Source organism: Aythya marila (assembly GCF_965140915.1).
Source record: "Aythya marila genome assembly, chromosome: 27".
Taxonomy (NCBI): domain Eukaryota; kingdom Metazoa; phylum Chordata; class Aves; order Anseriformes; family Anatidae; genus Aythya; species Aythya marila.
The window spans coordinates 5,025,141-5,045,503 of record NC_139068.1 but is presented as its reverse complement, the minus strand read 5'-3'; the positions used below and the strand labels follow the sequence as shown (position 1 = coordinate 5,045,503).

The window sequence follows — 20,363 nt, the reverse complement described above, 5'->3', positions numbered from 1 at the left end:
ACGACGTGACACAGCCCGGTGGCAGACAGCCTTGCTGATGGCCAAGCCCTGCAGCTTCCACTGGCTCAGGTCTCCCCCATCTCCAGCTCCAGGAGAGCCGGCACAAGGCCGGACATTGGAAATTCTGCATCACCTGCGAGCAGTTAATTAAACCCATTTCTTTTTGCAGCACTACCTGGCACCCTGCAATTCCTTCCCAAAAGAGAAGCAGCCACTTGTTCTTGGAACATCATCATCGCTCCCTTACCAGATAGTTAACCCAAACTTTGAGCTGGAAAAGGTTTCATCCTCCTCGTGTGTTCAGTACTGGCTGTCAGGAGGCTCACAGGGTCAGTTCTCCTTGGAGCAACGGTGCTGCTGCTGCTACGGTAACTTTTCTGCAAACCAAAACTCAGCCCAAGTTTTTGTTAACAGCACAGCATTTTTGTCACAACAACGTGGGCTGGAAGGCAGCAACTGGAACAGCAATTGCTAGGGAGAAGAGTATTTGTAGCACAAGGGAAACAGCACGTTGTGCAGACCTGCGTTACCAGAGAGACCTTGGGACTAGATTACACCAAGATTTTACAGCTAAACCCGAAGAATGCAGGTGCAGGCTCAAGGTTTATACACACTGTCACAGAAAGATCTGTTTCCACGGTTCCCCTACCCCTGCAATACTGATTAAGTTGTATTTATTGTAGATGAGCCCTAAAATAGTGGCTTTAACCCTTTTGGGAAATGGTACTAGAAAAGTTTGCTGATATGGATGCACATGCGGAGAGACCTACAGGAAAATAAGTGTAGCATTGGGAGAAGGAGAGGAGAAAAAGGACAAAAATAATGAGGAGGATTTCTTAAAAAGGTCGTTCTCCCTCCTTTTTCAGGGAAAGAGAGGGAAACTGGTAGTGTCAGAGGCTTTTATGGGAAGCACCTGTGTTACCGGGCCTCATCTCCTGCACCACTGAAGTAGGTCAGTTCAGCAAGTCTTCTGCAGGATGGATTTCACACAGTGGCCAACTACAAAGCGCTTCCCAAACCAGCCTAAACTCAGGACCTGAAGGAGAAGACTGAAACCAGAAGCCTGCCCTGGGAGAAGAGGAGGAGGAAGAGGGCACCAGCACCAGCAGGGACATCCCAAAAGGATGTGAGCTGCTCCTTATACAACACAAGGGGGTTAGAGAAACCCCAGCTGAGGTGGGGAGATAATTCCCTCCTGAGGGCAGATCTGGCATCATCCCCAGCAGGTTTGATGGCACGCCAGCCATCAGATGAGCCTTTACCACCACTGCGAAGCAGCACCTCACCAGTACCCCCAGTACCTTGGCTCCTACAAATTCCTCTCTCCACTCCCAGACGGAAACTGTCTGTTGGGGTGGGGGAAGACGCAGAGCCCCTCCTAACTCCCACAGACAAAAAGGGCAAGTCCCGAAGCACAACAGAGTTTGTGTTTAGATTTCACAACTTTAACCAAGAGGGAAAAAAAAAAAGAAGGTGGAATGGATCTGTGCACTCAAAGCCTGTATTCTCTGCCATGTTCCAGCAAGTCCACTGAATTTATTGAGATCACATCTCACCAATTGATTCCACCAGATGGGAATAAATCAGCTGGATGTTTCAAAAATACCCAGGCTCTTTCAAGGATAACACAGCAGTTTTGAAGCTATTCTCTAAATCCCCATTCTTGCTCCTCCACCACTAACAGCAACAGGACCAACGTGAAGAGTAAACAGCTCTGGTTCAACTCGCCTGTACCTTTATTTTAAAGAAGGAAGAGTAAGTCAGGGCTATGCAGTAAATTTTAAGTTTTTATGGATGGTTCTGCTTTTTATTACAAGGAACAGCATAGCTTGGGGCGGAGCGCCCAGGACCTAAGCAGCAAATGCTCAGCTTTAAGTGCCGTCGCTGTAACAGATTAACCACTATGATCAATTCAAAAGGCAGTTTAGTGAGCAACATAAAACACTGTAAACTCCTCGGACTGCAGGCCACACAATTACACCTGATCAGCCCAAAGTCTCATCAAGAAATTAAGTCCTCCGTGCTGTTCCGCTGCCCTTTGAGCACTCTGCCAACAGGAAAAACCCAAACCTCCTTGGAGTTCACAGGTCTGCCAGCCTGGGGAGCATCGCACACGGTGCCAGGGGCTAGGAGCTCCTGCACCGTCACCTGCTCGCTTGTTTTTGCCTCTGCCGGAAAAGTTACAGAACGGGGAAAACATCAGAAAGTTCCAGTTTGGGACTTGGGAAATTAATTACTCCGTACTGATTTTTCCAGATGTGCAATCCAGCCCGGAATAAACCCAAACAGCTGCAGAAGCCGTGCCTGGCTCACCCGGCTCTGCCCCATCAGGGCACCTCCAGGCAACCGGGGAGCAGCCGGAACAGGTTTGGAGCACAAGCACACACAGGGAACGCTGACACCGTGCATGGAGACGAAACCACAATTAAAAGGAAAAAAAAAAAAAAAGGAAAGAAAAAGCACGCTTTGCTTGCTGTTTGTAATGTACACTTCCACTTTTCCCTGCATCACACTCAGTTATCCGTATCGCCTCCTTTCTCCACTCCCATTCATGATTTATAACTTCCTCATACAAACTTCAAGTAATTCCTTCACAGGAAAGCACTTATGCTCACTTTTTTTCTTCCCCTACTATTTAGCTCAACTTGGTAGCATGAAATAAAAAGGGCTGGAGTTAAAATTACATCCTGAGGCTTTGCTAGAATCAACACTGCTGGTGAGCACCAGCAGCAGATATGGGCTCAGCACAGACCAGTTGCAGACGAGCTCGAATCCCACAGCAGCCGCACACGGACCTGTCCGGCTACGCGATATTCACCCTTTTCGGTAGCCAAAAACAAAGATCAACAACCCTCTTTCCCAGCATGATCTGGAAACTTTTACAGTGAAAGGAAAGGAGAAAAAAAAAAAAGAAGCAAGGTTACAGAAGAGGAAACGGGGAGGTTAAGACGCATCCAAGTCAATGCCCCTGAGTGAAAAGAAGTCAGAGATGGCTTTGGATATTCCCTAAATGCAGCTGATCACAAAGTTTCACAAAGTTTCTGGCTCAGCAGTCGCTTGGACCCAGCACTGCCTCTGGCAAGTGCGGCCGCCCGGACCACCCGCACACCCCCTCCCCACCATGCCCACCAATTAATTTCTCCTAGCAGCATGCAGCAAAGTTCCTGTAAGAAGTTGTTTCAACTGAGCTTAATTATGTCATAAGCATGTTTTTTTTTTCCCCTACATACTCATTGATAACGAAGCTAGAAGTGAGATCTCCTTGACACAGCTGTTAAAAATGATTGTGTGTGTACCGCTGTGTGAAGGTGTTCATGTCTGCACGTGTATTAATGTGCATACATGTGCACGCACAGGAGCTCGTGACCTTGTTGTATGAATTTTTAGAGAAATACACTTCGGATATCCAAATTAAGAACTGACTTTAAAAGAAAAGAATTAATGCAGTAGGGGAAGGATGATAACAGAGGGGTCAAAAAATAATAGCAATAACAGCACAAGGCCCACACCTGAGCTCCCCTGGGCACCTCAGAGCCTGTCCCTTTGCTGAGGGAGCTGAGGCGATGCAGGTGGATCCCCTGGCTGTGCCCACCATGCTCCCCACAGCACGTCCCCCACAAACAGGGCAGCTGCTGCCCAGGTCCCCTCAAAACGGGGCGAGGGGCAGGAGGGCGCCCAGCGCCCTCAGAGCACCCACAGCACGCCCTGGGCCTGCTGGCAGCCCCGGGGCCGGCCGAGCACGGCAGCCCACCAAGGGTTAAGCCCTGCCATTTTGGTGCCATTCACCGATATGTCCATTAAGGGTGTTACATAACAAAATGGCAGCCCTTAACCCTTCCCGTGCCGGCTGAGCCGCGTGTGCTCACGCACAGGGGGCCCGGCAGCACCTCCCGGGCACGGCAGCCCTGACACCCTCCCCCCTCCTCCCTTTTCTGTCATGATTATCGTTTCCCCTCGCTGCGAGCGTGCGGGGGAAGATAAGTGACCTTGCTGAGGGCTGCTCAGTACTTGTGGTTAAAAGGAGAAGGAGCCCACAAAAGTTTCCTGCGTGCCAGGGTGCGAGGCATCGTGCAGCGTGGCAGGGAGCACTTCTGGCTGGCGAGGGGCCGGCGGCACGGCAGCGGCTTGCCCACAGGCTCCAGAAGAAAAGCATCTCAGGGGCACTGGCCTGACAGATTATTGAGGGAGAACAGCTGGGACTCGGGGTGTGGGGGTCCCAAGGGTCCCTCCGACACCCTGGGCCTGCAGGAGCTGGCTTTGTTGTCACCCCAAGGAGCAGCGGCGCCAGCCAGCCCCAGCGCTGTGCCCGCAGCGCAGTAGGAAGCAGCTCAGCCCTCGTTTGACTAAATATTTACCAAAATTAACAGACAAACATCTGTAGGAGCACGCTGAAGCTCCGAGCACCACAAATGTTAAGCTCTGGTTTTGGCCAGAAAAGAGACTTTGGAAGCTGGAGTCGCACTGCACAAGGAGTCACCAGTCTGCCTTCCATCGCTTTTGTGTCAACTCGCCTTACAAAGAAAATCGCTATTAATGCAAGGTTTGGCTCCGTTTGTGAAGGAAACCTGCACTCTAATCATTACCTAAGCGCCGTGTGCATCGGAGAAGTGGTCACAATTCCTAACAGAAAGCTCAATGTGCCATATAGATTATATTAAACATCTAATAGCTACGGCCCGTAAAAGTCAATCTAATTTGCTAGAATTCTGTGAGAACCTCACAGAAGCACTGTCAGAGTGATCTTAGGAAAAAAAATGCTTTTTTTTTTTTTTTAAAATCTTGCATAAAGCGAACAGGCGTTTCTCCTAAGCCTCTTTTACTGGTGGTGCTCTTCTCTCCTGAGAGCACCCAGCCCTCCAAGCCATATTTCACGGCCCCGCCGCGGGGATGCGGGCGCCCCGGCAGCACGGTGAGGTGGTACCAGCTCTCCTCACGCTCTGCCATCGCGATTCAGAGCTGCAAGGCTTCCAGCAACGAGGGGGTTCATTGTCACCCCCAGGGAATTCGGCTGAAGCAAAAAGGACGGAATCAAAATCATTTTGTTTAAAAGGCAGCAGCACGTGGCCTGGTGCAGCTTGGCAGGTAGGATGCTGCCTCCCTTTGCCGTGTGGATTCTCCATTCACGTCAGCCCCTCGCAGATACTAGCTAATAATTAAAAACTGTTTATCCCGTGTTTATTTTGACTCAGAAATAAAAACCTACTGCTTAGAGGACTACAATTCGATTTTAAATTTCATTTAAATATTAAGTAACAGCACTGTAGATTGCAATCAAGTCACCCCCCCATTTCACGTATGCTTCTTATTAAAGAAGGGATCTAGGTTGGTTCATTTATTTTATGCAAGAACAGCAAAATTAGCATCGTTAAATACCCCGTCACAACAACAATCAGCTTTTCCAGCACCGCATGCTGTGCGTATTGTAACACGGGCGATTCCTCGCTCCTCTGTGTCTTAAAAAACTTAAAGGAGGAGAGGCTCTGTGTGCACAGACCATCCCAACGGGCTGCAGCATCACCCTGCCCGAGCAGGGCCTCACTCCGGATTCATTCAACCCAATATTAATTATTTAACACAGCCGCAGCCCAACCATAGAGGGAATTGGTATAAATGAATACAAAGGACTGGGCACTAAAAGAAAGATCTGAGCGACTTAAAGAATTTAATTCTTTTCCAACCACTAGCCTAATTCTTCTGAAAAGATTTTGGATGTTATATCAATTCTAAGGGCCACTGCTTTGGGTGTAAAGGCATTTATTTAGAGGGTACTACTAGCAGCCACTACTTGAGGGATTTGTTTGACCTGAATTCTCCCCCAAGTTTTATGGATCTATTTTTGTCTAGAAACTACTGGGCAGGAAGTCTGCTAATGACTATGTCTGGGCTTTGTATTACCAAAAAAAAAAAAAAAAAAAAAAAAAAGAGAAATCACCGAGATTCCTCAGTGCAGAACAGCAGTTAGCACGAGTTTCGATAAGGGTTCAGAGCAGCAGTATTTGGGTAACAAGCTGAACTGGCAAAATAAGATAGTATTTATGCACACATGGCTACAACTTCACAGAGCTGCATTTCAGGTGCTTTAAGTCACTGATCAAGAGTGCAGATTAAGAAATTTCCACAACTGTGGTGAATACGTCAAAGTGTGAGAGTGATACAACTACTCTCACTGCTACTCCCACTCCTTCACCACTGACTGATGTCATTAAGGAGGATGTTTTTATGATTTCATTTGGGTCTCATGAAAGGTGGCTCTACTATGCACAAGTTTGGGCTCTGGCTCAGTTCTGAAGCTGACTATTTACAAATAGAAAATGAAGTAATCAGTAAATCTACCAGCAGAAACATCAACACCTACACTAGGAAAAAAAAAAAAAAAACAAAAAAAAAAAAAGAAGCAAGGACCAGAAATGCTTAATGCTGATCACAAGAGCCTTGACAATATGTCTTTTAGAGAGGAAAAAACAAAACAAAGACAACCATTGGACAAATCCTATAAATTACTATTTCTAAAATGCTTCCTTTGACAACACGGTGAGATGGGTGAGCACCATCACAGGACAGTTGCTCCAGAGAGCTGTCTACTGCGTTACTTCAAGTACGCCATTAGATCACTGCCAGAGCTACAAGCTAGCGGCAGAAACTTCATTTCCATTCACCATTTTTCTTCTGGGGGCTGCACAAATGATGAAAATCTACAGGAGTCTCAAGGGAAGAATTTCGGTACGCTTGTGTTTGCTTCTCTTCTTGTTCAAGACTGAAAATACCGTGCAGCTGCTGTGAATGCCCAGCTAAAAGGAAGCGAAACTTCTTTGTTTGCCCATTAGCAAGCTGCGGAGATTTACGTACTTTGGAGCGTTGATTAAACGCTAAGTGAAAGGCAACGTTTGGTTAAGGCACGGGGACCAAATCCAGGTCCAAGTTTAGCATCTGAGCTCTGCCATCCTGGACGAGGCAGGAGCAGAGGTAGAAAAAAAAAAACACCCGGCAGCACAGTTCCACCACCCGCCCACAACTCCTACCCGTCAGCGAAGTTCATGGGTTCCACCTGGGGTCCTGTCCAGGCCGAGTGGCTGAAATTGACTGCGCAGAGGGTCCTGAGGGAAAAGACAAGTAGTTTAGTACTCCTTTAGTCTCCCTGGTGACATGCCCACCGCCTTCATCCGAAGCACACCCGCTCATGAGACAGCAGTCCTAAAACTCCACTGCCTGTGTGAAAGGTGATGAGACCACATCTTTTACATCCTATTACTTGAACTGGAAAGGAATTGCAAGTCAGGCTCATGTTCCAATGCTTTGGGATTAGAAACAAAAAGCACACAGAGAAGTATTTCCATGACTGCTTTTCTTGCTCTGTATTTCTTTACTCTTTGCTTCTTCCCAGGGGAAGCCAACCGCTTCTTGGTACCCCTGGTTTGCCCCAGACACCCCAGGAACCAACATCCCCCGTTCTAACTGACTGTTTCCCTGGCTAGGGGAGGACATCCCTGTCCCCAAATACTGCTCCAACATCATTCCCATGGGGTGAGCCTCCAGGCAGCCCCAGGCCAGCACAGGGCCAAGCACGCAGGCAGGGGAGCACCACTTGAAGACGCATCTCCCGAAGGAAACTTATTTACTCTTCCCCAAACCGACTGTGGCATGACCTCAGAAGGCACGCTGCTATACAGACAAACGCTGACAAAAATAAACGTCTCATTTCATAAAGGTTTTCAGCTGCTTTCAGCTTTTCATTTGCCCAACACGCCAGCAGGCCCCTGGACCAGCATTTTAATAGCTGCGACGCAGCGAGATGCGGCAAACAAGGCAGTGTTTGTCCAGCGGTTTAGGCTACTGTGGCTCAATGCCACGACGCTGCTGATGGCAGAAGAGCTTTGTAGCTTGAGTGAATTTCTTGAGGAGCCTCTGTACTCGAGCTCCCAGCTCGAGGCAGCTCCAGGTCCTCCTCCTTGTCCTTGAGATCTTTCCTCTCACCTCTTCCATCCAGCACCCAACAGCAAAGCTAGTTTTTGGTTTGTGCAATGAGATTATGCAGTGAATAGCCATGACATGACATGAAGGCAACGCTCCTTTGCATTTATTTCTAAGGAGGTTTTGGTGGGGTTATGGGGTCCCCCATAACGCAGACCAAGTCAGCTGTCCCCTGTTCGTGGTTGGACCTGAGGACACATCCCAGGTCCCTGCAGAAGCTGCCATGAAGTCCAACATAAAGCAGAGAAGCAGAGAGGAAAGGACTTCTTAGCCAAGTTTTGCTCCTACAGGAGAGCATACAAAAAACATCCTCACACAGATGATGCTCACATGCTGTCTGCTTTTTTACTCCAGACCAAGCCCTGCTGGCCCACACTTGCTTATGCCCTGCAGAAACCTTTTTTATCACCCTGCACATACAGCACATGACATTCGCACCTTGTTCTTCCCTCGCTAGGAAACGGAGGGAAGAAACAGAGCCTGCGCACACACCGGCACAGTAAAACCAGCTCATTTCACCACAAAACAGGGCCAGCAGCAACCTGTGCCTGCAGCAGGAGGTCCATCAGCACCCAGCACAGAGCAGACACCACGACAGGAGCCACGATGCCAGCAGCGAGCCCTGCACCACGCACACCGACACGAAGCCGGTGTCGGCACGGGGCAGCAGCGTTGGGCTGGAGGTGGAGCACTGTAATTGATGCACACCGGCTGCCAAGACGACTCCTTGGAAGCTCGGCCTCTTATTTCTAGCTAAGCCACCAAGAACTCTGAGTCATTTCCCTCCTCAGAAAGTTGTGCAGAGCTATTTTCTTTTGTCCAGCGGGCAGGACAACAGCTCACCGACTTCTCCTCCTCCTCCTCCCTGCCGGACGGGGAGGAGATGCCAAAGGATCACTGTCCCCGGCACGCTCCGCCTGTGGTCGGTCACCTCCACCAAAGGAGCTCCGGCGAGCTCAGAGGTCATCTTGTCCCAAAAGCTGGGAGATCCCGCCCCGTTCGACTCGTTTGCTTTACTATTTTCAGCACCCCGAAAGGTTCCAATAGGTTCAACGCATCGCTACGGAATTGCAGATATGGAAAGTTAATGAATGGATATGCAACTGCGTGCGGGCCCTGATTAGCCATCTAGAGGGCAGGTCTTGCTAATTATAGCTCATCCTATTAGTCCAACGCTTTTCTAATTAGTAGCCCACTGAAAACCATTGCTAGAGCTACTTCAGGGCCTTCACAGGGGTCTGACAAGCGATGGGCACTGCGGTACTTCCATGCTGCTCCTCGTGTGCCTGGCCAGGACGTGAACCAACGCTCCTCCATCGCCAAAACCTCCAAAATGCAACCCACATTATGCCAGGTCGCAGCAGGAGCTGCCGCATTAATCAGCAGCTACAACACTACTGCAGCAAGAAGGAAGCCACAAGTTGTGACGCTGCTGGGAAAAAGGGGGGAGGGAAAAATAAAAAGGGGGGAAAAAGGAGTTATTTGTATGGTGGGGATGGTGTTGGTGGGACCGGTGAAGGTCGTGGTAGCAGGGGAGGCTGAGGGATGGAGCCCACGCCGCAGGGACAGCCCGCACGTCTCCAAGTCCTCCTCGAGAAATAGGAATGGGGCGACACAAATGGGCTGGTGGCAGGGTTTTACGGGATTTTGGGGGAGGTTGGTGCAAACAGGATTCAAACAGGATTCAAACAGGATTCTTCCCTTCCGACATGCTGTGCACATGGGAAGTCTGAGCTGCCGAGTCGCCTTCCTGAGCCTGCGGCCGGCCTCCATTTTTAACGAAGCGGAGCGCTCGGCTCCCAGAGTGCTCCTGTCATGGGACTAAAATAGTTTTCATCTTGCGAGGACACCAGAGGAGCACTTTAACTGCTTCACTGCCACAAAACGCTGGCGGCGCTGACCCACACCGTGGAAGTTTCCTTGGCCGGCCCCGGGTGCCAAGCACCGGGCTCGCTGCGTGGCGCAGCCTCCTCCTGGTTCTCCGGCACGGGAAGGTGGCTTGCACGGCGCCGAGAAAACCAAGGTTAAAATGTTTGTAAAAGTGTGTTGAAGGAGTTATTTTTAAGGCATCTATTTAGGGCTTCTCGTAGGAAGCGGGCGATTAAACGGTTAAGGCTCGGAAGTGAAACTCTGTCTAAACAGCAGCTCCAAGTTTTGACAGTGCTTCCATCAGAAAACCTCTCTGCAGGAGGAGGCAGCGTGCGGCCGAGCCAAGACGTTGGGTTTAAAGCCAGCCACCCAACAGACACGGTGTTACCCCGCTGACCCCTGCCCACATCCCCCAAACCCTCTGAGTCAGGGCAAACCGCAAGTTTCAGCCCCCGAAAACTTTCCTGTTCCAACTCCGAGCATGGCAGGACGGTCACAGCCCAGCAGCATTTGGTATTCTGAAAAATATCCCAATTCTCCAGCATTGCTTACAAAGGTGGGATGCGACAGTTGAAGAGAATCACGGTTCTCACTCTGATACAGCAACTTTTAAAACTGTACCAAGTGAAACACTCAGGAAATCCACCAGGCACTGCACTGGACTTCACCAGCAGAGCAGAAATCACAGCTACTTGTTCAGAGTTGACTTTGTCACTTGGTGAAGGTTTTTCCTCTACAAAATGATGTTGAAAGTTGTAGATCGGTAAAACTAGGCATTGCATTTCTAGCAACGCCGCTGCATTCCTGCAACACTATCTGGAAAAATTACGATCCGCTAACATTCAAGAGATTTACCATGCAAAAGAAGGCTTTAAAAATCTAATATTTTCAGAATAAGACGGGCTCCAGATTCTATAAGAAGATTAAGGCACGGAAACTGTGACACAGGTACCCCCGTGCAGCACTGCTGCTGCACATGCCTCCTCAAACAACCGAGATAAGAAAACTTCTGTACTTTTTGGAAGGCTGAGCGAACTGGTCAGCAGAAAAAGGAGTCACGTTTCAATTTAAATATTGACACACGAGGGGCTAGCTTCTGTCTCATGCGCTCAGGCTTTACTTCCATAAACATTTTTGAATACGGGAGTGAAGCCTTCCAAGCATTGGTCTAAAGAGAGAACCCGAAGCTGTACAGAAGTATCAAGCGGGGGTTTTAAGCACCAAAATTTCAGCTGAAAGCACTTCTGTACGCTCCAAAAATGCAGCCTCCTGCCTGCAGGCGTCTCAACAGAATTCTAGGAAGAGCCACTGGATGGAAATAATAGTCACGGCACTTGTGTTAATACAAAAGCCATCATCATGGAGTGGGAAAGCACTTCTCTGGCTTTTTATGAATGTGCCAATCCACTCGGTACCTGGAGCACGTTAGCGTTTCACCAAACATTCAAGAATTGCTCTCTAACTTCTCCTGCATGCCCCAAGACCCCGGAGAAAGCTCCCGAAGCCCCCCCCGGCCGCCCACCCTCCGGGTTCAGCCTCTGTGCAGCGAGGTGCCACCTCGCAGGGAGGCAGAAAAGCTCCTTTCAGATGCTCGCTAATACCACCGCTACCAGTTTATTGTGCACGAGTCAGATGGCAAATAAAACCGGTTACAAATTAAAAGTCTCCCCGGCTCCCTCCTGAATTCCTGCGCCGGGGATAAAGCAGGCGGCTCCCCCCTCCCCGGCCGTCAATAGCATTCCTAATTACCCCCTTCAGATCAATGCCTGCGCTGTCGGGGCAGGGGCGCCGGGAGCCGCGGTGACCCGGGGGCGAAGCCGGTCCGCAGCGGGACCGCGTTGTGCCAGCGGCCAGGGAACTGCTCGAGGTAGGAGCAGCAGAGACAGGAACGGGAAAACTACTTACAGGCAACGGCTGCTCTTCAGACATGTCACCCCGGCACGTCCGTCCTTCGGGGGAGGCTTTATTTTGCAGCATTTGTTCTCCTAGTGGGTGCCAAGCCAAAGGGTGTCAAATCCCGTGGGAGCGCACGTGGGGCTTCAAGGGGCATCCCTGGCTTTCCTATGGGGTCTGGGTGAGATGGGGGGGCCGCTCACGGCAGCACAGATCTCGCTGCTCATCTGCTGGTGTCCAGCTCCACTCTGCCCCCTGAATCCCACCACAAGCACGCAGTAGTATGTAGGAAAACGGGGAACCAGGGAGCGAGTTTTCCCCAGAAAATCCAAGCTGAGCCTTCTGAAAAAAATCCACGGGTGCAATCTGATCTCTCGCAATCAAAACTTGGTGTTTTCAGATCAAAGTGCAAACGCGTTTTTTTGACTCCTCTCGTTCCTAGCCTGGAAGATCTCAGTGGTAATCACATTTCCAGGCTCCTTCCTCCCTCCCTGAACAAGCCCCACTTGGAGCGATCTACCTGTGTTTTCCCTGAGATTAGCCAAAATTCAGTCAAATGTGGGTGCCTGGGAGATGCAAAGATAAAGAGACCCCAATGATGCAGGTCAGAAAGAAAAAACGGTACCAAGTGGAGTATTTCTCCTTCCAGGCAGCTGCTCCAAACCTTGAAAATCTGGCATTCAGTAAGCAGCACCCGGGGGTGTTCAGTCACCACGGGGTTTGGGGTTTGAAGATGCCACGTGGAAAATGCCAATGGAAACCCTGCAGATGCCACACGGGAAACCTTTATGAAATGAGCCCCGGGTCGGCACAAAATGGAGCGCGTTTCTCCGCAGGTTGGTGCAGAAGATCGGGCAGGCTCAAAACACCCAGATCACAGCGTGGTCGGCTACTCATGAATAGAAACACCCCCGATTGTCTAGGGTTGCACCACTACGGGCTCTAGCAGACAGGCATGCGGCTCGCTTTTCACTCATATTGCGATTTATGTCCTCGACCGGGGGGAAGCTTCCCCTGCAAATCTATGAAAAAGCAATTATTCCCCCAAAGTCCACAGGGGACATGCTCTTGGGACACTTAAGCTTCATAAAATTAAGAACAATGTGTCATAAAATAAGCAACAACAAGCTGACATTTCTAAATAAAGTCAACCTTCAAGCAACAACTTGGATAAACCAGTTGTGATCTGCTCTGGTTCTGGGCTGCCTTCCCCTATGCAGACATCTCAGCAATTTCAAGCTCTCACTCCAAGGAACAAAGAGCTACGATAAGGAATTAGGAGAGTCGTCGAGCACAGAATACACCTCCCTGTGAAACGGGCAGAAAATATTTTTGTCCTTAATTTTGCAGTTAATAGTTATCCCGTGAAACTTCATCCACCGGTGAAGAAATCACATCAGACCTTCGGAAGAGCCAGGTCCAAGCAGGGATCTGCATCTGCTTCACATCTACCCAAGTGGATCTTTGTCATTACAACATGGGCAGACCTGACTCATTAAATCAAAAATCTTTGCAAGAGGCTGACTTGCAGTCACAACAAAAAACACCCGGCAACGTCAGACAACGGGCAGGCAGCAGACGTGAACAAAGCAGTGCCCGTTTTGAGAAGAGGAACCGCAACGTTTGCTGCTGAGCAGAGGGAAAGAGCTCCAAAAAAGAGCTAAGAATGGATTAAATGTCTTTGGGTTTGGGGCTCTTTGCCCCCTTTTAAAAAAAAAATTAATATATATATATAGCACAGTTTGCTCTATTTTTGGTTACTCTATTCCTGGCCGATTCCATCGATCCTCATGCAGGACAGAGAGATGCTGGATACGTGCAGGACACCCATGTCCATCCATCCGTCCATCCATCCATCCACAGCAGCACTTGAGCTGCAAGTTGGCTTTAATCAAAGGACAATCTGATCACCTAACAGCACAGGTCTACGTGGATAGATGCACCTGTGTGTTTTTCAGGAACTGGAATTGCTATTTTTAATATATTTAATGTTTTGGACAGAGAAGGGGGGTGTCTCTTTTCTATGTAGAGAGGCAGCGTTATGAAATGCCTTTGCAGAGCGTTAGATGGAGAAGAGGGATGCGTGCGTGAATTTATCACCTCGTTCCAAGTGCCCAACTCCAAGGAAGGAGAAGGGAAAGCCCTGGATCTCCCATTAGGGGTCAGAGGCTGAAATGAATGGCAACATTTGATTAAAAAAAAAAAAAAGAGCAGGTGGCAAATTGTTGTTTCTAGCTCTGGTGGGAAAATCTGCTCTACTTTCAGCAAGTAAGCCGTGCCTTCTGCATTCACCACGTTTGCCCTGGGTTGCCCTACCTGGGGGCTCTCTCTTGGCTGCTGGGCGATGCTCAGTGCTCCCACGAGGCTGTGCTGGTCTCTGCAGGTGCTCACCGAGTGCCAGAGACTTTAATAGGGCCACCTGGGACTGAGCAGGACACAGCAGCATCTCGTCACCTTCCTGCACCGAATGCGGGAGCGTTCGATTCCTCCTGCATAATCCCTTCTGTGCCTACCTGGCTTCAGCAGCAAACACAGCAGAAAGACTTCTTATTTTTATTTTTCGGAGCTCGTGATGCCACCCTCCACTACTGCTGCGTTCCCAATCTCAGTTGTAGGAGTACGTCGGTAACCCATAAGCTAATAATTTCGCAGCAGCAATCTTCGTTTTCCCCGATGATATTTAAAAACCTCGCCGAGGGTGTGTGCAGAGAATGACACCGCTCAGAAAGCCAAAGAAGGGAACGAAATGGCAGCTTGGCAGCCACCCAGGGCCACACCTATTTACAGGGGAAGCCGAGCACAGCCACCATCATTAATTAATTCAGAAGCCTCGGCGCACACAACTTGATCTGGATGCAAAGTGCAGCCCCCACCTGAGATCAAAAGGGAGCGCTGCACGCCGAGCACCGCACGCAGCCGCTCCTCTTCTAAAAGCAAGGTTGTGGGGCAGATGTTCAGCCCCTGGTCCCGCAGCCAGAGGGCAAAAGGAAACCCGAGTTGCCCTTATCACCCCTGGGATCGAGGGGGGGTGATCCCGAGGAAGCCTAGCCACTAGTAACAAACCTCCGAGGGTCCCTCGACCCCAAACAAGCCCAAAGCAAGCAGACCCAGAAGATGAGCAGGGCAAAATTTGGGTGCTCGGGTACTTCAATGGCTTTTTGCGAAACGACACTTAACTTGCACATGAGGGTGTTTTGGGTAGAAAGCGACCAGAGGTGTTACAACTACGACGAACAGCCTTTTGCAAAAGGAAATAGTCTTATCGAGTTTGCGTATCTAAATGTCCTGAGGGATCAATAACATGCGCAATATTAAAATGAGTCTTATTTAATTACTTCTATAGGCTTCATCGGCGTAATTCTCAGGCACCTCATGGCAACGCAGGGATTAGAAGTCACCGATCGGTTCTTCAGCTGCCAGGACTCGCGTGCTTTTGTTCCCCAAACCACTTCTATCAGTTAAACTCCTGGCTGCTTGTTAAGCCATTGTCTCCAGCTTTAAAAACCAGCTTTGGTCCAACAAAGAGGAATTAATACATCCCTCTCCGGACACCTTTGCTAAAGGAAGCCGAAAAAGCAGAATAATCCTAAATACCTTCAACACAAACTGAGGGAATAAAGATTGCAGGCAACGAGCCTGGAAGGGCACTCCTCCAGCGCAGAGAAATTCACCATCATTTAAGACAATTTAAGAGAATTTTAGAGCTTTGCCAGCCACAAACTGCTTCACACGTGCCACACGCCAGACCACCCCTAAGGACACGGTGCCTTCCACCTCGTTTTCTACGTTACTGATTAATCGTACGCTTTCCCACAGGGAGTATTTGCAAAATATCTTAAGGCCTATTGACACAACAAGTCAAAAAGTTCCTCTGGGTGATCTTCCTGTTCAACCCTTTTAGGCACATGCGTGGCCGTAACCCCTAGAGCATTAACAGCCCAATGCACAAGCAACCTTTCACGAACTGCAGGACACGCATCTGATGTTAGCCACGACTGCAAGCGCTCCTACTGCCTGCGAGCACAACTCCAGTGCATGCAGCAACGGGCACGCAGAGCCAGCCCGGATTATTCCGGAGCTGAGCGCCTCAAAGTTACGCAAGGATTACACGTCCAGTTTTATCCAGAACGTCCTCTGGCTCACCGGTACCTTCCCTTTCAGAAGAAGCCACACCACGAGCCAAAGCCTTCTTGCAGCATCACCTGTTTTCAGGAATCGGGATGGAAAAGCTGCTAGGAATGACATCTTCCTTTAATCCAAATTCACTTTTGTGGCTGGGGGAAGAGAAGGCAAAGAGTTGCGTTCATGGCACATCTGCTGGCCCTGCTTGAGCAGTGGGGTGGGACAGGATGACCTCCAGAGGTCCCCTCCAACTGTGACCGTGTCGTGGCTGGGTGATTCAGAGTTAATTGAGGCATTCATGGTACGCTTCTCCCTACTGCACGCATGGCCCAGAAATGGGGAACTCTGCCCACGGACCATGCCCAGCTCTTCATGAGCACACCCAAGCCCCCGATGGAGAGAAGCTTCACTGCACGCCCTCCAGAGATAGCAAATAAGATCAAGAGGAGTTGGACTTGATGATCCTTGTGGGTCCCTTCCAACTTGGATAGGCCACGATTCAAGAACCTTTACATCAAGCACCTAAAACACCAAAGTTCTTCCACTACTTACGACAGGCTGCCTTCTGAAACAATTGCTTTCAAGGACTACAGCTAATAAGGTTTAAAAAAAAAACACAACAAACTAGCAGAAAACCAAATTGCAGGTCCAAACACAACAGCATCCTCCTACAGAGCGTCACGCTACTACTGTGCCTGCAACAGGCACCGAAGTAATTTTACTATTGTACAATGAAAACCAGAAAATTGTAGACTTGTATTGTGTTTGAACCTGAATAGGTGGTTCGGTGTGTTTGTACACACTGCCACAACAGAAACACACGCACAATTGCAATACCTAATTCTGCTGGAGACGGGATTTTCTAAGATCCTATTAAATATGAATGCCTTCAGTTTACTTCCCCCTAATGCTCGCAAGCATTTCAAAGCCCGCGATCACATGGCTGCTGCAGCAAATGAACACACCGGGCCCAGCTGACAGCCCATGGCGAGGAAGTTGCTCCTACCTACAGCAGCAGGCAAACGAGCAGAAGTATTCCACAGCCTCTCTTGAAAGACGGAGGTTTTGGAAACCTCTCCAGGTACCCGACCACCTCGCTGGAAGCAGAGGAGATTCGTTCCCATTTCCCCGGCCCCACGCGTGTCGCTGCAAGCCCTGGTGACCCGTGGCACTGCAAGGTGCCACCGACTGTGTCCCAGCACGGGTCCCGACAGCTCTCAACCCCCGTGCCTCGAGGTATCGGGCCTGGCAAGACTGCGCCCAGCTCTGATTGCCTCGGTTCGTGTTTATACAGGAGGAAGCCCAAGTCAGAAGGTGACGCACCCGACACCAAAACCAGCAGACGACGTACTCGCACACTGATCCCTTTCATTCCACAACCGAGTTCACTACAGGGCACTGTAAAATAGCAGGGAAACTGCATTCAAGTTGTTAGTCACCCCCTAATTGTTAAAGGAATTGGAGAGAGACTCTTCTTCCAAACACGGCAGGAGCAGAGCCCTCGCTGGGAGCCACGACGTCTGCGACATCGAGCTCACAAGCGTCCCCAAAGGGATGAGCTGCAGCACCGGTGGTCAGTATGAAGGAATATCGACTGTACAGGCTGAGAAGGGCAGCTCAGCGCTCCCAGAATGAGACTGGCTCATGTGAAGTCCTGGAGCTCTTCCAGATGAATTATTTTCACGACAGAGCCAGACGGGGAGCACGCTGCAGAGGAGCTCTACACAGAGAATGGTGCCCATCAGGTCCAGCTCGGTATGGGACTGGTTTTGCATGCAAACTGGGAGCAGGGAGTACCTGACGGGGCCAGCACCATGACCTGGGAACCCCCCTCCCAGATCCTTCCATCCACGAGGACAGTGATGGGAGAAAGAGGCTCCCGAAACGGAGCCGCCTCCAAACACCAAATATCCACACCCAACCACAACAAGCTTCTGAAAGTCATGGTCAAAGAAGCCCTTTAGGTTCACAGACCTGGCCCTGCTGCCGAGAGACCAGCCGTTACACCCCATTTCTACGGGATTTACAGAGAGAAACATCACGGAGCTCAGAAATTCACCTGCCTCAAGCACATCACCTGCAAAAACACGGAGACTTAAACTAAGGAGCATAAGAGACCGAGGCAAACTCATCGCTCCCCTCAGTCGAAGGATTTACCCAACTTCTCGTTGGACACGTGATAATCCCAGCCCGTATTTGTCTGGCCTTCAGCATGTGTGGCTGGTTGTTAAATTTTACTCTCCTAGATCTTCCAAATGTTTGCATTTCCTAATACAACCAACTGGCCTTTACAGATTGCGGGGCAAACCCACGGACATTTTTCTGCTCTAATCTTCAGTTCTACCAGCAATTCTCATCTGGAAACTGAGATGGCACAGGGTTAAACTGTTTCGGAGATAAAAGCCAAAGATGAAGATTAAAATAAGACTGGAAAGAATTGTTGCTATAAGCCACATTTGGCACACTTCCTTCGTAACACACGTTTATACCCATTGAGCAGATGGGACAGCCGAGGCACAGAGATCTTTAGGTGGTTTACCCAAGGCAATACAAAACTTCTCCTCCAGAGAGGACAGGAAAACGCAGGCAGCAGTAAGAACATGTAACTTCACATCAGCTGGTCCCGAGCAGTGCACTTTTCAAGACAATTACCAGGAGAACCACCTGCAATCTGCCCACCACGCCTCCAAACAGCACCCACAGGACACCAAACCACAGCCAGCCGGTGCCATCCTGTGCTCAAGACGTGCCACTGAGGTGTGTTCAAACCCTACTGACCACAAAGGCAAGGAGGAAAGAAAGAGACATGCCATAGCTGCAAGAAGCTAAGGTAATAAGCATTTTCTAGCTTATTTCTGTACGTTGAAACAACAGCACATTCCAATATTTTTGCTCAAGAGTCAACACATCGAAAGCTAGGGATGTGCAAAACTTTCTTGCTGAACTTTGATTATGTCCCATACAACCCAAATGGCCTAATCAGACTTATATTACCCCAAAAAAACCCTCAAAGGGTGAACTGTGCCCATGAAGTGAGAACCACGCCTGCTCTAAAAACCAAGAGGAACGTGCGTGGGGAGCGTAGCGGACAACAGCTTCAAAAGCCCCAGCACGGCGAGGAGGCAGCCTGTAATTAAGACGTAGGAAAGCTCTATGGGAGAATTCCTTCCTGCCCCGTCTCAGCCGCAGTCTCCCGAGGTGATGCTGGACCAGGACGGGCACGGACAGAAGCATCTGAAGGCAAACAGCAGCTGCTTACCGGGTGCCCCGCCGCAGCCTCCCGAGCCCTGGCACACCACAAAGCCAAACACCGCCGGCGGGCCGCCAAGCAGCGCCAGCACCCGGCGTGGTCTGGAGGAGGGTGGGGGAAGGAAGAGGAAAAAGTGCTGAACAACAAAAAGGCAGCGTAGGAAACTGCGTATTAATAAACCTTAACCTTTGCTCTGTCGCTCTCCTGCAGGGCTTGCTGCGGGCGTTTCGCTGCCGGGTTCCCCACCTGAAAATGGGCCCAATTCACCCGACCTCAGTTCGCTGCCGTACGCAGGGCATTCTGGCTGAGAGGTGCTAAGCAGGGAGAAGGCATCACAAAGAAGTTACTAACCTCTTGAATTCCAGGTGTGCACACGAAATAAAGCAGGAATTGCCAGGTGAATGAGGGACAGCATGCTCAGCAAACATCCAGCTCCCCATGTAAAGGGATGCCACAGAAATGCAGAGACAAGGGGAGGGGAAAGGAGGGTGGAAAAGCCTTAAAAAAGTAATGACAACTCACAAAGAACCCCAAGTGAGTCTTTTATTTATAATATAGATGCATAAATAAGCAGAGTATCTGATGTGCTAAACTTCTTGTAAGTTTTAAGGGCATGAATCTAACCCAAGCAGCACAGGGAGAGCGGGGACAGCCTGAGGAAACAAGGAGACACTTCCAAAAAACACCCTTGTGAGGCTGTCCTGGTGCTTTCTAGTCTGCAAGAGCACGTTCTTTACCCTTTTATCCCCCAATAAAATACATGAACATAGTACCAAACTACGCTGCACTTCACATGCTGGTCTACAGCCTGTGCTGCGACACCTCAGACACGGGCAGCATTGCACAAAAGCAAACGCTACTTCCCCAGGTCTAAAAATAAGTCTGCCGTATTTTCAGATGCCACAGTCTCCAGGAACATTTGGAGGGAAAAAAAAATAACAAAAACAGTTCTACGTTACTGAGATTGTTATTGAAAAAGAATGAACTTGCAACCAACAAGTGCCTGTAAGGGGGCTCCTCAGCAGCACCGCTCTTTATGCTGTACCGAGAGCTCAGCGTGTGGATTTTAATTCATTGGGGAACACACACACCACACGTTTTGTTTCCAACTTTTTGGTTGTAAACTATTTGGGCAGCACCTCCCCAGGCCAGGAAGAGCCCCTGTCACCTCACACGGGCACTGTACAGAGACACAACCTTCCAAAAATAGGGTGCTTTGTGAAACAGGAGCAGAAAAACCACACAGGTATCCACCCCCCCC

General features: G+C 49.7%; 1 protein-coding gene across 5 annotated transcripts in view; it reads right to left on the bottom strand.

Moving 5' to 3' along the window:
• Positions 1–20,363, bottom strand: part of GATAD2A (GATA zinc finger domain containing 2A) — a 64,047-nt gene that overhangs the window by 27,966 nt on the left and 15,718 nt on the right. For all 5 annotated transcript variants that reach the window (XM_082780004.1, XM_082780003.1, XM_082780007.1 and 2 more), the window contains exon 2: positions 7,020–7,094. The gene's annotated coding sequence lies outside the window, so the exon portion shown is untranslated. The remainder of the gene's footprint in view (positions 1–7,019; positions 7,095–20,363) is intronic.